Source organism: Dendrobates tinctorius, unplaced genomic scaffold (assembly GCF_039654945.1).
Source record: "Dendrobates tinctorius isolate UK_male_01 unplaced genomic scaffold, ASM3965494v1 ptg000219l, whole genome shotgun sequence".
NCBI classification, from domain to species: Eukaryota; Metazoa; Chordata; class Amphibia; order Anura; family Dendrobatidae; genus Dendrobates; species Dendrobates tinctorius.
The window spans coordinates 5,577,018-5,595,152 of NW_027361886.1; the positions used below are offsets into that span (position 1 = coordinate 5,577,018).

Sequence of the window (18,135 nt, forward strand, 5' to 3'; positions counted from 1 at the left end):
TGTACCTAAACAGTGGAAACCCCCTACAAGTGACCCCATTTTGGAAACTAGACCCCCCAAGGAACTTATCTAGATATGTGGTGAGAACTTTGAACCCACAAGGGCTTTACAGAAGTTTATAACGTACAGAGGTACAATTAAACAATCATTTTTTCAACAAAAATGATCTTTTCACCCCAATTTTTATTTTCCCAAGGGTAACAGGACCGTAAAAGTTATTGTGCAATTTGTCCTGAGTACGCTGATACCCCATATGTGGGGGTAAACCACTATTTGGGCGCATGGCAGAGCTCGGAAGGGAAGCAGCGCCATTTGACGTTTTTGGCTGGAATTGAGATCGGACACCATGTCGCGATTGGAAAACCCCTGATGTACCAAAACAGTGGAAACCCCCCACAAATGACACCATTTTGGAAACTAGACCCCCTAAGGAACTTATCTAGATGTGTGGTGAGCACTTTGACCCCCCAAGTGCTTCACAGAAGTTTATAATGCCTGGGCGTGAAAATAAAAAATTCGTATTTTTTCCACAAACATGATCTTTTAGTCACTATTTTTTTATTTTCCCAAGGGTACCAGGAGAAATTGGACCCCAAAAGTTGTTGTCCAATTTGTCCTGAGTATGCTGATACCCCATATGTGGGAGAAAACTACTGTATGGGCACACGTCGGGGATCGGAAGGGAAGTAGTGACGTTTTGGAATGCAGACTTTGATGGAATGGTCTGCGGGTGTCATGTTGCCTTTGGAGAGCCCCTAATGTACCTAAACAGTGGAAACCCCCCACAAATGACACCATTTTGTAAACTAGACCCCCCCAAGGAACTTATCTAGATGTGTGGTGAGCACTTTGAACCCCCCAGTGCTTCACAGAAGTTTATAACGCCCGGGCGTGAAAATAAAAAATTTGTATTTTTTTCCACAAACATGATCTTTTAGTCACCATTTTTTTATTTTCCCAAGGGTACCAGGAGAAATTGGACCCCAAAAGTTGTTGTCCAATTTGTCCTGAGTATGCTGATACCCCATATGTGGGAGAAAACTACTGTATGGGCACACGTCGGGGCTCGGAAGGGAAGTAGTGACGTTTTGGAATGCAGACTTTGATGGAATGGTCTGCGGGTGTCATGTTGCCTTTGGAGAGCCCCTAATGTACCTAAACAGTGGAAACCCCCCACAAATGACCCCATTTTGAAAACTAGACCCACTAAGGAACTTATCTAGATGTGAGGTGAGCACTTTGAACCCCCAATGGCTTCACAGAAGTTTATAATGCCAGGGCATGAAAATAAAAAAATCGTATTTTTTCCAGAAACATGATCAATTAGTCCCCAATTTTTTCATTTTCCCAAGGGTAACAGGAGAAATTGTACCCCCAAAAGTTGTTGTCCAATTTGGCCTGAGTATGCTGACACTCCATATGTGGGAGAAAACTACTGTATGGACACACGTCGGGGCTCGGAAGGGAAGCAGTGACGTTTTGGAATGCAGACTTTGATGGAATGGTCTGCGGGTGTCATGTGCGTTTGGAGAGCCCCTGATGTACCTAAACTATTGAAACTCCCCACAAGTGACCCCATTTTGGACACAAGACCCCCCACGGAACTTATCTAGATGTGTGGTGAGCACTTTGAACCCCCAAGTGCTTCACAGAAGTTTATAACACTCGGACGTGAAAATAAAAAAATCATTTTTTTTCCACAAAAATGATATTTTTGCCCCCAATTTTTTATTTTCCTAAGGGTAACAGGAGAAATTGGACCCCAAAAATTGTTTTGCAATTTGTCCTGAGTAGGCTGATACCCTACATGTCGGGGTAAAACACTGTTTGGGCGCATGGCAGAGCTTGGAAGGGAAGGAGCACCATTTGACTTTTTCAACTCAGAATTGGCTGGAATTGAGATCAGAGGCCATGTTGCATTTGGAGAGCCCCTGATGTGCCCAAACAGTGGAAACCCCCCAATTCTAACTCCAACCCTAACCCCAACACACCCCTAACCCTAATCTGAGCCCTAACCCTAGCCCTAACCCTAACGGGAAAATGGAGATAAATATTTTTTTTTTAATTTTAGTATTTTTCCATAACTAAGGGGGTGATATCGGGGGGTTTGATTTACTATTTATGGCGGTTTTTATGTTTGGCGGCTGTCGCACGCTAAAAGACGCTTTTTATTGTAAAAATATTTTTTGCATCACCACATATTGAGAGCTATCATTTTTCCGTATTTTGACCCACCGAGTCATGTGAGGTCTTATTTTTTGCGGGACGAGTTGACGTTTTTATTGGTACCATTTTCGGGCACGTGACATTTTTTGATCGCTTTTTATTCCTATTTTTGGGACGCAGAATGAACAAAAACCAGCTTTTCATGAATTTCTTTTGGGGGGGTGCGTTTACACCGTTCCGCGTGCGGTAAAATTGATAAAGCGTTTTATTCTTCGGGTCAGTACGGTTACACCGATACCTCATTTAGGTCGTTTTTTTATGTTTTTGTCGGTTTTATGCAATGAAAACTATTTTATATAAAAAATAATTATTTTTGCATCGCTTTATTCTGCGAGCTATAACTTTTTTATTTTTTCGCTGATGATGCTGTGTGGCGGCTCGTTTTTTGCGGGACAAGATGACGTTTTCAGCGGTACCATGGATATTTATATGCGTCTTTTTGATCGCGCGTTATTACACTTTTTGTTTGGCGGTATGATAATAAATCATTATTTTTTGCTTCGTTTTTTATTTTTTAAGGGGTTCGCTAAAGGGGTTAACTAATGGGACAGTTTTATAGGGCGGGTCATTACGGACGCGGCGATACCTAATATGTGTACTTTTATTGTTTGTTTTTTTTATTATTTCCAAAAAATGGATTTATTGGGGGAATATTTTTTTATTTTTTCCTAATTTATTTGGCGATTTTTTTTAAATTATTTTAACACTTTTTTTTATTTTTTTTTTTTACTTTATTAAATAGTCCCAGGTGGGACATCACTGTCCTCGATCTGTCACATCACAGATCACTGTGACAGATCAGCGATCTGACACAGGCACTGCAGAAGGCTTCCTCATGCCTGCGCTTTGCAGGCACTGAGGAAGCCAGCTTCCTCAGGCCCCCGAAGGCCCCCGTCGCCATCTTGGATTCGGGGGCCTGGAGGAAAGGAGCCCCCCGCAGCAGCGCTGCACATTGCGCTGCCGTGGGGGGCTCAGGGAAGCACGGAGGGAGCCCCCTCCCTGCAGATGCTTCCCTTTAACCCCCGGTACACCGCGATCATGTTTGATCGCGGTGTGCAAGGGGTTAACGTGTCGGGGGCGGTCCGTGACCACCCCTGACACATTGTGCCGGGTGTCAGCTGTGATAATCAGCTGACACCCGGCCGCGATCAGCGGCGCTCACCACGCCGACGTACTATCCCGTCCATGGGCATAGGGGCCCAGGGCACATGGACGGGATAGTACGTCGGATGGCAGAAAGGGGTTAAATGCAATCTGTAATTGTGCCCACTGTATGCGTATTTCTACTGTATAACTTTTGGATGTTCTTATACAGGATATAAATATCAGATCTGTCAAAACTAAGGCTGGAGTCACACATAGCGACTCACCAGCGATCCTGACAACGATATCAATGTGTCAGGATCGCTGGTGAATCGCTATGTGATCGCTGGTGAGCTGTCAAACAGGCAGCTTCACCAGCGATCAGCCCAGCGCCGCTGTGCACGTTAGTAACCAGCGCGCTGATGCAGGAAGCTGGTAACTAACGTACACATCGGGTATCCAAGGGACGTGCGTCCCTAGATACCTGATGTGTACGTTAGTTACCAGCTCCCTGCATCAGCGCGCTGGTAACTAACGTACACATCGGGTATCTAAGGGACGCCCGTCCCTTGGATACCCAATGTGTACATTAGTTACCAGCAGATCGCTGGTCTCCCGCCTGTCACACGCAGCAATGCGTGGTGGCCAGCGGGAGACCAGCGACCAAAAAAATGTCCTGGCCTTTCCTGCAGCGATCAGAGATACCGGCAAGGGGGGTCGGTCGCTGATTGCTGTCACACACAGCGATCTCGCTGGTGAGATCGCTGTTGTGTCACAAAACTTGTGACTCAGCAGCGATTTCGCTAGCGAGATCGCTATGTGTGACGGGGCCTTAAGAAAGAAAATTCCCTCAACCCAATCCAAAAATCATCAGATCTCATTTCACCAGTATACTACAGTATGCCTTCTCATTGCACTGATAGAGGCTCTTTAGTGAGTTTAACCTCTTCACGACCAGAAGTATTTTCCTTTTTCGCTCCTCTTATTCCCAGAGCCATTACTTTTTTATTTTTCCATCAATATGGCCATGTGAGGGCTTGATTTTTGCGAGATAAGTTGTACTTTTGAACGACACCAATGGTTTTAAACATATAGTGTACTGGAAAATGGGAAAAAAAAATGTCCAAGTGCGGTGCAATTGCAAAAAAAAAAAGTGCAATCCCACAGTTGTTTTTTGTTTTGCATTTTTGCGAGGTTCACTAAATGCTAAAACTGACCTGCCATCCTGATTCTCCAGGTCATTACGAGTTCACAGACACCAAACATGTCTAGGTTCTTTTTTATTTAAGCGATGAAAAAAAAAATCCAAACTTTGTATTAAAAAATACGCCATTTTCCAATACTCAGACACAGAAAAAAAACACACAATATGACAAACGTGCATGAATACTCTGTTGTAAAATATATATAACAGTAAGCAGCAAGTGCTAGTAAAAGATGATAACAAACAGGGTATTTAGTTGATACTTTTTTGCAAAAAATGTATACTAAGCCACTCCACCATGTCACGGTAACCCTTCACGGAGCAGTCCTATCTAATGTATTTAAAATCTGATAATGTGCACAATACCTACATGAGCAGGATTCAGAAAGGTGCTGCCTGATGTGGGCATGCTGTGTAAGATGGCTCTTTATGTGCATGTCACACGAGAGGGGCGGGAATCTCCCAAACCTTGCATAAGCAAGAAATTAATGAATTAAAAACACATGAGACATGCACAAAAAATGAACAGGTCAGTAAGAAACTGCTCATGTAGTTATTGTTCACATGATCAGGTTTCAAATACATTAGATAGGACTGCTCCGTGAAGGGTTACCGTGACGTGGTGGAGTGGCTTAGTATACATTTTTTGCAAACAATGTAAAAACGTATCAACTAAATACCCTGTGTTTGTTATTTTCTACTAGCACTTGCTGCTTATTGTATAAATATATATATATATATATATTTTACAAGAGAGTATTCATGCACGTTTGTCATACTTTTTCTGTGTCTTAGTCTTTGGGTGGTGTGAACAGTTTTTTACTGACCTGTTCATTTGTGTGCATGTTTTTATTTTCCAATACTCGTAGCATCTCCATTTTTCGTGATCGCGGGTCAGGTGAGGACTTATTTTTTTGCGCGCCGTGCTTCCGTTTTTATCGATACCATTTTGGTGTAGATACGATTATTTGATCGCCAGTTATTACATTTTATTGCAATGTAGCAGCGGCAAAAAAAATGTAATTCTGCCATTTTTAATTTTTTTCTCGTTACGCCGTATAGCGACCAGATTCTTTTTTTTTATATTGCTAGATTGGGCCAATCTAAATGCAATGAGACCAAATATGTGTACATTTGATTTTTTTTATTGTTTTATTTTGAAAGGAGCTAAAGGGGGTGATTTGAACTTTAATTTTTAAATACGGTACTTTTTTTTTTTTTTTACTTTTTTGCATACTTAATAGTCTCTATGGGAGACTAGAAGCTGCAATACTTTGAACGCCTCTGCTACACACAGACAATGATCAAATTGCCTGTGTGTAGCAGAAATGCTGATCTGCTATGAGAGCTGACCACCGGGCGGCACTCATAGCAATCCGGCAAGGACAACCATAGAGGCCTGCTAGGTCACTAATGGGCGGGATTTACGATGCACTTCCGGTAAGAGCGAGTTAAATGCCTCTGTCAGAAGTTCACAGCGGCATTTAACTGGTTTACAGCCACGTGTGAATCGCCATTCCACCCGCGGCTGTTGATGGCACATGTCAGCTGTATACATCAGCTGAATTGTGCCCGGAAAGGTGCGGGCTCAACGCCAGAGCCCGCACCAAACAGGGGGAGTTCAACATCGGCATACTATTACGTTAGATGTCAGAAAGGAGTTAAATGCCACTCTGAGACGGAGAGATCTGTGCCATGCATGTGAATGGGGCGGTTTCTGCAACGGCTTAAAAATGTTCTCCCAGAAAATTATTGCTATTACATGTTTTGTTATACACGCATACCGTATATACTCAAGTATAAGCCGAGATTTTTTTCAGCCAATCTTTTTGGGCTGAACGTCCCCAGGCCCCCCCCCCCCCGGCTTATACACGAGTCATATACCTGGGGGTCGGAGGGGGAGCGGGGGTGTCAGAGATCATACTTACCCCCCGGCACGGTTTCTGCAGCCCCCCCGCTTCTCCACGGTCTCTCTTCCTGCCTTCAGCAGTCACGTGGTACCGCTCATTAAACTCAAGAATATGCGCATATTCATGAGTATGATGAGGGGTATCACGTGACCGCTGAAGGCAGGAAGGGAGACCGTGGAGAAGCCGGGCTGCAGAGACCACGCTAGGAGGGGGTAAGTATAGCGATATTCACCTGTCCGGGGTCCATCGCTGCTCACCGCTGTCTGCTGCATTCTGTGTCAGTGACGTTTAGCCAGCAGGGGGAGTGGTGACGTGGTTAGTGTGCGCTGCGCCCTCTGCTGGCTGGACAGCCACTGACACAGGAATATCTCAGGTGACGGGTCCTGAGCAGGAGAGGTGAGTATGGCTTTTTTTTTGCAACGGCAGCAGCATATCGGGGCATATGGAGCATCTTGTGGGGGCAGCACATGGGGGCATAATCTATGGAGCAGCATATGGGGCCATATTCTATGGGGCATAATCTATGGAGCATTTTATGGGGGCATAATATATGGAGAATCTTATTGGGGCATAATCTATGGAGCATCTTATGGGAGTATAATCTATGGGGCAGCATATGGGGCATAATCTATGGAACATCTTATGGGGCCATAACCTTTATGGAGCAGCATACTGTATGGGGCATATTCTATGGAGCATCTTATGGGGCCATTATTAACCTTTGTGCAGCATTATATGGGGTATTTTGTATAGAGCATCTTATGGGGCCATCATGAACTGTATGGAGCATTATATGGGGCTCCTGATTCAATATGGATATTCAAAAACATTTAACCTACTGATGTCTCAGTAGACAATGACAGACAATGATATGACCTGGTCAGGATCGCTGGTGTCGCTACATGATCGCTGGTGAGCTGCCAAACAGGCAGATCTCACCAGCGATCGGGACCAGTGACGACGCGGGTAACAAGCGCGCCATCGCTTAGTTACCCGCTGTGTACCTTGGATACCAGCTCCCAGCGCAATGGTATCCAAGGTACACAGCGGGTAACTTAGCGACGCGCACGCTTAGTTACCCGCGGTTTACCTTGGATACCAGCTCGCTGATTGATGGTCTTCCACTGCCACACGCAGCGCTGCGTGCTGGCCAGAGGGAGACCAACGATCAAAAAAGGGCCTAGGACATTCGTGCACAATCAGCGATACCCGGCGGGGGGCCGGTCGCTGTTGCATCACAAAATCAGCGATCTTGCTAGCGATCTCACTGTGTGTGACGGGGCCTTAAGAACGGCCTTTATACAGTACACGTTCTAGTGAAATCACGTTACAAAACTGGGCCCTTTGACTACGACATGTAAACTCATCTTTTCAGCTGTCACACTGCATAATTCAAATTATTTGCTCTAAGTAGATATAAACCATTTGTTCAGAAACAATGTTTCATAAAATCTCACGGTTTTGGTTTTTCTCAACTTGTGCTCCTAATTTAAGATATATATCCTACAAGAGACATGGAGTACAGAGTCCAAGATATAAAAAAATAAAAACAATTTTATGACAAAATACATAGACCAGTAACAATAAATTTCATAGTAAGAAAGATAAGGCAATGGCGTACGGTGTCAAACAATAATTCACAAATCCACATCACATACGTATCGGGTATGGGATGCAAGATACACAAATAACCATGAGGCCTAGTGAAAAAAGTTTTTAGTAGAAAAAAAGAACTCAAAACATTAGTTAAATGTCTAGAGGTCTGATAACAAATGGTCAAAGATTCAGTAATGGAATGTCCACCTAGTAAACAAAATTACAGTACGCAAAAGTATATAATAAGGCAGACACAGCAGTGACCGTTTAAATACATAAGGATAAAATGTCCTCATAAAGTAAACGCTAACCAAAGCAGACACAAATCGACAAAAAGCATCTCACCCATATGTGAAAATAGCAACCCTGACGCGCGTTTCGTGTGGGCTTCCTCGGCTAATTCATGCTCACATGACGCAAGAACGCACAAGGGATCGCATTTAATTGTATTCTATTGCCTCTATTATAAGTCTATTGTCTTTCCTTCCTTTCCTTTTTATTCTTTAACAATCTCAGTGCTCCCTGCCTAGCACTCCCACAAATTATGGGCTGTATAATAACAATTTTTCATTTTGCTTTTGTTTATTGACAATCATAATAAAATACAAAAAAAACAAACTAAAAAACAGCATTTCCATCACTTTTATGCCATGCAATGTATAAAATAACACTGGCTTTACAGTACATGTTGTACTGTGAACCTAGATTTTCACCTACCCCATTTCATTTTAACTAATACGGTATATTCGTTCTTATCCATACATTTGTGTCCGTTTTCCATCTTCATATATATACACAAGCACCAGGGATTTAAATGAATAAAATTCAAATTTTACTGGAACTTTTATCAATCTGATGATCAGATCGATCAGATCCTCCTGCTCTAGAACATCCTGCCTACAGATCCGATACCATTCTCTACACATCAAGGTCTTCCTTAAAGGGTTGGCAGCCATATCTTTACAAACGTGTGGAAAACATTACAGTGACCATCCCCCCTCACCCCCTTGGCAAAGTATGGGGACCCCATCACAGTATGATCCCTGTTGTGAGTTCATTTTTCCCTTCACCGTTGAGGTCTGATGAACTCCCTCCTCTGGTGAAGGAAGGTAGTGAGGCTGATTACCAAACACCTGGGCAGCTAGATGAGGACTGGATATAAGGCAGCCGACGCCCTTCTGCCTTGCTGGTGATCCTGCTGGATTCTTGGAGACCAGTCTGATTCCTGCGTCTCAAAGCTAAGTTTTTCTGCTCTGCTTTGTACACTTCAGTTTTGTTTTGCCTTGTTTTTTGGGAGTTCTGCCATCCCCGGCCGGGGTTGAGCTGAATTCCATTTTTGTCTCTGATCTGTTGATCTTTCGCTCTGTCTTCAGAATATACCTGAGTGCTGATATAGTCTTTTGAAGCCTAGTGACTTCAGGGCCTGTTTTTCCCATCAGTCAGTTGGCACATTTTGGATAGGGTTTTTGCGGATGGCAGACAGCGGCTTTCCTATCCTGTCCTATTTAGTTAGCTTGGGCCCCATCATTTGCTCAACCTATCTTTCTATCTGTGTTAGTGTTTTCATCTTGCTTTACCGTCATTATATGTTGGGGGCTGCCTATTGCTTTGGGGTCTGCTTTGGGGCAGTTTAGTTTTTCCCCTTTCTGTCTTTAGGCTATGTAGTTCTCCGGCTGTGATCGAGGGGTCTAGGGCACCGTAGGAACCCTCTACGGCTACTGCTAGTTGTTGTGGATAGGTTCAGGGGTCTGCAATCCGATAGCTGCCAACCTCTATGGATTTTCTGGACTTAGCTAGTGTTTTGTTTTTTCCACCTTCGGTGACTCATCATAACAGAATCACCAGCCATACCGCAGATCCTAGGGTACTCAATAGCAGGAGAAAATTGTAGAGAAAAAAAAAAGTGTGTCAGAATTTTTTTTGTGTGCATATTTTTTCCTCTGTATCTCTGAGGCCGTAGGAGGAATTTTTCTCCCAATGGAGATGAAGCAATTGTCTGATCGTGTGGAGCAGCTCGCTGCTGAAGTGCGGGGAATTTCCGCCTATCTTGCTCATTCACATGCTGCTGAACCAAAGATTCATACTCCTGATGTGTTTTTTTGGGGATCGGTCTAAATTCTTGAATTTCAAGAATAATTGTAAAAATTTTTTTGCCTTGAAGCCTAACTCGTCGGGGAACTCCGCGCAGCAGGTTAAAATTGTGATCTCTGCTGCGCGGCGATCCCCAGGATTGGGCGTTTTCTTTGAAACCTGATGATCCTATTCTGAATAATGTGAACGCATTTTTTCAAGCCTTGGGGTTGTTGTATGATGAACCTAATGCTATTGATCAGGCTGAAAAGACCCTGTTGGCATTAAGCCAGGGTCGGGATTCGGCAGAGTTGTACTGTCAAAAATTCCGAAAGTGGGCGGTCCTTACTACCTGGAATGATTGTGCCTTGGCAGCCTTCTTTCGGAAGGGTTTGTCAGAAACTGTAAAAGATACTATGGTGGGATTTCCTGTTCCCTCTGGTCTTGAAGATTCTATGTCATTAGCCATTCAGGAGGATCGGCGTTTACGTGAACGCAAAACTACAAGAGAGATCTTGCCACCTGTTGAAAAAATGTCTGAACCTATGCAATGTGATAGAGTTTTGTCTAGGGCGCAACGTCAGGAGTTCAGAAGGCGTAATAAGCTGTGTTTTTTTTTGTGGAGATGCCTCGCATATTATTTCTGTCTGCCCTAAACAAGAGAAACGTTGTGCACACACGTTTTCTGTGGGTGGTGTTCAACCTAAGTTTCTTCTGGCAATTACTCTGAACTGCTCCCTGTCCATATTTTCCGCCAAGGCTTTTGTGGATTCGGGAGCAGTTCTGAACCTGATGGACTTGGATTTTGCTTAACGTTGTGGATTTACTATGACACCTCTGCGGACGCCTATCCCTTTGAGGGGTATTGATGCTACTCCTTTGGCAAAGAATAAACCTCAGTTTTGGACCCAGGTGGTAATGCGGGTCGTCCCAGACCATCAAGAAAATTGCAGATTTTTGGTGTTGCATAACTTGCATGATACCATTGTTCTGGGGTTTCCCTGGTTGCAAATCCATAATCCACTTCTGGATTGGAAATCTTTGTCTGTGGGGGTTGGGGTTGTTGGGGTTGTCGGTGTGCCCTTAGTGATGCTCCTGTTTTCTCCACCTCTCCCCAGTCGCATGATGTTCCTGACTATTTGGCTGACTTTTATGATGTATTTAGTGAGAATGAGTCTGCGTCTTTGCCTCCTCATAGGAGTTATGACTGTGCAATTGAGCTGAACCCGGGGTGTAAATTCTCCAAGGGTCGGCTTTTCAATTTATCTGTACCCGAGCACGAGGCTATGCGATCCTATATTAAGGAGTCGTTGGAGAAGGGTCATATTAGACCATCCTCTTCACCCTTAGGTGCTGGGTTTTTTTTCGTGGCTAAAAAGGATGGTTCATTAAGGCCTTGTATTGACTATCGTGCCCTCAACAAAATTACTGTTAAATATCAGTATCCGTTACCCCTGATTTTTGATCTACTCTCCAGAGTTAAAGGAGCTTGCTGGTTTACCAAGCTTGACCTCAGGGGGCGTATAATCTTATTCGCATTAAGCATGGGGATGAATGGAAGACGGCGTTTAATACCCCGGAGGGACATTTTGAGTACCTGGTGATGCCTTTTGGGCTCACTAATGCCCCTTCTGTCTTCCAGTGCTTCATGAACGATATATTCCGGGACTTTGTGGATAAATTTTTGATTATCTATCTGGATGATATTTTGATCTTCTCCAAGAATTGGGACTCTCATGTGGAACATGTTCGGACTGTGTTCCGGATTTTGAGGGAGAATTCCCTGTACGTCAAGGGATCGAAATGCCTTTTTGGGGTACAGAGGATTTCATTTTTGGGATTTATTTTGTCTCCGTCAACTATTGAAATGGACCCGGCCAAGGTACAGGCCATTTATGATTGGGTTCAGTCCACCTCTTTGAAGGCCCTCCAGAAGTTTTTGGGTTTTGCTAATTTTTATCGGAAATTTATAGCTAATTTTTCTAATATTGCCAAGCCATTGACAGATTTGACTAGGAAGGGTGCTGATGTGCTGAATTGGTCTCCGGAGGCTGTTTCTTCCTTTCAGGAGCTGAAGCGAAGATTCACTTCTGCTCCAGTTTTGCGGCAAACTGATGTTTCACTCCCGTTTCAGGTGGAGGTGGACGCTTCTGAGATTGGTGCAGGAGCGGTGTTGTCCCAAAATGATCCTGTGACATCTAAAATGAATCCTTGTGCTTTCTTTTCCCGAAAGTTCTCCCCATCCGAACGTAGCTATGATGTGGGGAATCGGGAACTGTTGGCCATGAAATGGGCATTTGAGGAGTGGAGACATTGGTTGGAGGGAGCCAAACACCAAGTCGTGGTCCTTACTGACCACAAGAATTTGATTTATCTGGAGTCGGCCAAGCGCTTGAATCCTAGACAAGCTAGGTGGGCCTTGTTTTTCACACGTTTTGATTTTGTGGTCTCTTTTCTTCAGGGCACTAAGAATGTCAAGGCAGACGCCCTCTCTAGGAGTTTCCTTGCTGATTCTCCTGTTGTGACTAAGCCTGTTACCATCTTAGGCGAGGAGGTAGTTCTTTCTGCCATCTCGCCCGATTTGAGATGTGCTCTGGAAGAGTTTCAGGAGGACAAACCTGAGCGTTGTCCCAGTGGAAAGTTGTATGTTCCTGACCAGTGGAGGAAGAGAGTGATGTCTGAAGTTCATTGCTCTGCATTGGCTGGTCATCCAGATATTTTTGGTACTAGAGATCTGGTGAGTCGGTCTTTTTGGTGGCCCGCCTTGTCTCATGATGTCAGGAATTTTGTGCAGTCCTGTGGGACTTGCTCCCGGTCTAAACCTTGTTCTCGCTCTAGTGGCTAGTTGATGCCTTTGCCGGTGCCCAGGAGGCCATGGACCCATATTTCAATGGATTTTATCTCTGATATGCCTGTCTCTCAGAGAATGACTGTTATTTGGGTGATTTGTGATAGATTCTCTAAGATGGTCCATCTTGTACCACTCCCTAAGTTGCCATCTTCCTCTGAGTTGGTGCCCTTGTTTTTGCAACAGGTGGTTCACTTGCATGGGATCCCTGAGAACATTGTATCTGACAGAGGAGTTCAGTTTGTGTCTAGATTTTGGAGGACTTTCTGCTCCAAGCTGGAAATTCAGTTGTCCTTCTCCTCTGCGTTTCACCCTCAGAACAATGGGCAGACGGAGAGAACAAACCAGACTTTGGAGTCATATTTGAGATGTTTTATTTCTGCCGATCAGGATGATTGGGTTTCATTTTTGCCCTTGGCCGAATTTGCTTTAAATAATAGAGCTAGTTCTGCCACTTTGATGTCACCTTTTTTTTGTAACTTTGGGTTTCCCCCCTCGATTTTCTTCAGGGCAGGTGGAGCCTTCTGCCTGCCCAGGTGTTGACACTGTGGTGGAGAGAATGTACCAGATCTGGGACCAAGTAGTGGATAAGTTGTCTCTCTCCCAGGAAAAGGCCCAGCGGTTTTCCAACCGGCGTAGGACCGTTGGTCCCCAGTTTAAGGTGGGTGATATGGTTTGGTTGTCATCAAAAAATATCGCTATGAAGGTGGCTTCTCCTAAGTTTAAGCCTAGATTTATTGGACCTTACAAGATTTTGGAGATTATTAATCCGGTCTCTTTTCGGTTGGCTTTTCCTGTCACATTTAAAATTCATAATGTGTTTCATAAGTCCTTGTTGAAGAGGTTTGTTGAACCAGTTGTTCCTGGGGTGGCACCTCCTGACCCTGTATTGGTTGAAGGTAACATGGAATATGAGGTAGAGAAGATACTGGATTCCCGTCTGGCTAGACAGAGACTCCAGTATTTGGTTAAGTGGAAGGGTTATGGTCAGGAGGATAATTCCTGGGTCTCTGCCTCTGATATTCATGCCGAAAGATTGGTGCGTGCCTTTCATCGGGCTCACCCGGATCGCCCTGGTGGCATGGATGAGGGTTCGGTGACCCCTCCTCAAGGGGGAGGTACTGTTGTGAGTTCATTTTTCCTTTCACCGTTGAGGTCTGATGAACTCCCTCCTCTGGTGAAGGAAGGTAGTGAGGCTGATTACCAAACACCTGGGCAGCTAGATGATGACTGGGTGGCTGGAATTGAGGACTGGAAATAAGGCAGCCGACGCCCTTCTGCCTTGCTGGTGATCCTGCTGGATTCTTGAAGACCAGTCTGATTCCTGCATCTCAAAGCTAAGTTTTTCTGTTCTGCTTTGTACACTTCAGTTTTTTTTTGCCTTGTTTTTTGGGAGTTCTGCCATCCCCGGCCGGGGGTGAGCTGAATTCCATTTTTGTCTCTGATCTGTTGATCTTTTGCTCTGTCTTCAGAATATACCTGAGTGCTGATATAGTCTTTTGAAGCCTAGCGACTTCAGGGCCTGTTTTTCCTATCAGTCGATTGGCACATTTTGGATAGGGTTTTTGCGGATGGCAGACAGCGGCTTTCCTATCCTGTCCTATTTAGTTAGCTTGAGCCCCATCATTTGCTCAACCTATCTTTCTATCTGTGTTAGTGTTTTCATCTTGCTTTACCGTCATTATATGTTGGGGGCTGCCTATTGCTTTGGGGTCTGCTCTGGGGCAGTTTAGTTTTTCCCCTTTCTGTCTTTAGGCTATGTAGTTCTCCGGCTGTGATCGAGGGGTCTAGGGCACCGTAGGAACCCCCCACAGCTACTGCTAGTTGTTGTGGATAGGTTCAGGGGTCTGCAATCCGATAGCTGCCAACCTCTCAGGTTTTTCTGGACTTAGCTAGTATTTTGTTTTTTCCTCCGGTGACTCATCATAACAGATCCACTAACTGGAATCCCCACACACCCATTAAAATGGACCTCACACAGTATAATGGGCCTCACACGGTCCTCCGCACAGTATAATGGGCCTCACACGGGCCTCCGCACAGTATAATGGGCCTCACACGGGCCTCCGCACAGTATAATGGGCCTCACACGGGCCTCCGCACAGTATAATGGGCCTCACACGGGCCTCCGCACAGTATAATGGGCCTCACACGGGCCTCCGCACAGTATAATGGGCCTCACACGGGCCTCCGCACAGTATAATGGGCCTCACACGGGCCTCCGCACAGTATAATGGGCCTCACACGGGCCTCCGCACAGTATAATGGGCCTCACACTGGCCTCCGCACAGTATAATGGGCCTCACACTGGCCTCCGCACAGTATAATGGGCCTCACACTGGCCTCCGCACAGTATAATGGGCCTCACACGGGCCTCCGCACAGTATAATGGGCCTCACACGGGCCTCCGCACAGTATAATGGGCCTCACACGGGCCTCCGCACAGTATAATGGGCCTCACACGGGCCTCCGCACAGTATAATGGGCCTCACACGGGCCTCCGCACAGTATAATGGGCCTCACACGGGCCTCCGCACAGTATAATGGGCCTCACACGGGCCTCCGCACAGTATAATGGGCCTCACACGGGCCTTCGCACAGTATAATGGGCCTCACACGGGCCTTTGCACAGTATAATGGGCCTCACACAGGTCTCCTTACAGTATAATGGGCCTCACACGGGTCTCCATACAGTATAATGGGCCTCCATACAGTGAGTGCTCTGAGTCATTTCACTGCTCTGCACAGCGGGCGCGTTGTAATGACATCATCACGCCTGCTGCACTGAGATGTCAGACGCAGAGGGAGAATGATGGGCTCCCTTCTCCATCATTGCTGTCAACCGTATCAGCATCCAGGATGCAGATACAGTTAAACGTGTGTTGCCGGGCAGGGGGCCAGAGTTTGACATATGTGATATAGGGTGACAAGGCATTGCGAATTCATTATCACATTAATGTAACAGAACTGTTAACATATACTGAATAAATCTTATTAATAAGCCGTGTAAGTCCTGGTCGTCCAGGAAAAAACACACTTGCAGTGTGCCTCAATGGAGGGTCTGATGGACTCTGTCGACCTGGGGCTGTAACATCAGATTAACAATCTAATCAATGTATATCAGTGTAGAAATTTATATTGGAGGATAACAATGTATATTAGTAAATTCTAGTGTATATCCCTGCATATTGGCGGGCCTCACCGTGTATATTAGAGCACCTCTCCCTTTATATTAACATCAATACATCAGCATCAATTGTAACATCAACTGATCTTTATGGTGCTATCAAAGGAATAAAATAATCCACACTATAAACAGAGAGATTGTGATGGAACAGTTAGCCAATTTAAATAAATTTTTAATCTCCTGGTACTTATGAATTACATCCTAGGGTACTGAAAGAAATAACAGAGGAAATTGCAGAACCACTAGCCAGAATTTTTGAAAAATCATGGAGAACAGGACAAGTCCCAGAAGATTGGAGAAGGGCAAATGTTGACCCGATGTTCAAAAAAGGAAAGAAGACTGAGCCAGGAAATTACAGGCCAGTGAGCCTTACTTCTATACTAGGAAGATCTTTGAACAAACTATTAAACAGCATGTATTTAAGTACTTAGATGAGAATACAGTAATTAAACAGAGCCAGCAAGGGTTTGCAGCAAACAAGTCATGCCAAACTAATTAATTTCCTTCTATGATGGAATCACTGACTGGGTGGATCAGGGAAATGCAGTAAATATAGTATATTTCGACTCCAGCAAAGCATTTGATAAAGTATTTCATACTATCCCTATTGAAAAAAATGACCAAGTATGGGATTGACAAGGCTATGGTTAGGTGGATTCATAACTGGCTCAGTGATTGTACTCAGTGGTAATAAATGGTCTCACATCCATTTGGAAAAGTGTTTCAAGTGGGCTACCACAAGGCTCGGTCCTGGCCCCAGTGTTGTTCAACATTTTTATAATTCATCTAGATAAGGGAACTGAAGGTAAACTAATCAAATTTGCAGAGAATGCAAAGCTAGGAGGGATGGCTATCACTACAGAAGACATGGAAAGGATTCAGAAGGATCTAGATAAGCTTGAAGAATGGGCAGCAACTAACAGAATGGTTTTTAACAGGGAAAAATGCAAGATTCTACATCTGGGCAAGAAAAAAGAAAATTATATCTACAGAGTGGGAAGAATAGAACTAAGCAACAGCATGTGTGAAAAAGACTTGGATATACTAATAGAGCACAGACTTAACATGAGTCAATAGTGTGATGCAGAAGCAAAAAGGCAAACATAGTTCTAGGATGTATTAAGAGAAGTATAGTCTAGATCACGCAAAGTAATTATCCCCTCTACTCCTCTTTGGTCAGGCCTCATCTGGAATACTGTGTCCAGTTCTAGGCACCACATTTTAAAAAAGACATTGAAAAACTGGAGCAAGTTCAGAGAAGAGCGGCCAGGATGGTGAGCGGACTGTGAAGTATGTCCTAAGAGGAATGATTAAAAGATCTTGGAAAGTTTAGCTTGCAAAAAAGAAGGCTAAGAGGAGACTTAATAGCTGTTTATGTATAAAGGGCTGTCACAGTGTAGAGGGATCATCTTTATTCTCATTTGCACATGGAAACACGAGATGCAATGGAATTAAACGGAGAAGATACAGATTAGAAAAAAATTTTTAACAGTGAGAGTGATCAATCAGTGGAACAGGCTGCCACGAGAGGTGGTGAGTTCTCCTTGAATAGAAGTCTTCAAACAGAGGCTGGACAGACATCTGACTGGGATGATTTAGCGAATCCTGCTTTGAGCAGGGGGTTGGACCAGATGGCCCAGGAGGTTCCTTCCAAATCTAACATTCTATTATTAGCATACACCCCTGCACAGTAGCGCACGTCCCAGCAAATTAGGGAACAGTAGGGCGCACCCCCGCAGATTAGTAGTTTGTTTCCAACATGATCTGTAGATGTTACACCGGCTGAATTGCAGTGCTAGAGACCATGCAGTGACTACAGCAGGACCATCATCATAGCCATTTCCTCTGCGGTGTAAGGTGCCCCCCAATTCCTACCAGCAGCGTGGCCTTCCCTGGAGGACCTCAGTGTTAGCGGAGATACAAGGAGGTGCCGAGTACAGCTGACCCGTCTCCTTTGGACCGGCCGCGCACCGAGCAGTCACTGCCACAATTACCTCAGCACACGCTACAG

The 18,135-nt window shown here is 44.6% G+C and overlaps 1 protein-coding gene across 1 annotated transcript in view; it reads right to left on the minus strand.

The window, feature by feature from the left end:
• The window catches only part of SUGP1 (SURP and G-patch domain containing 1), a 78,161-nt gene that overhangs the window by 59,816 nt on the left and 210 nt on the right, over positions 1 to 18,135 (minus strand). The window lies entirely within an intron of this gene.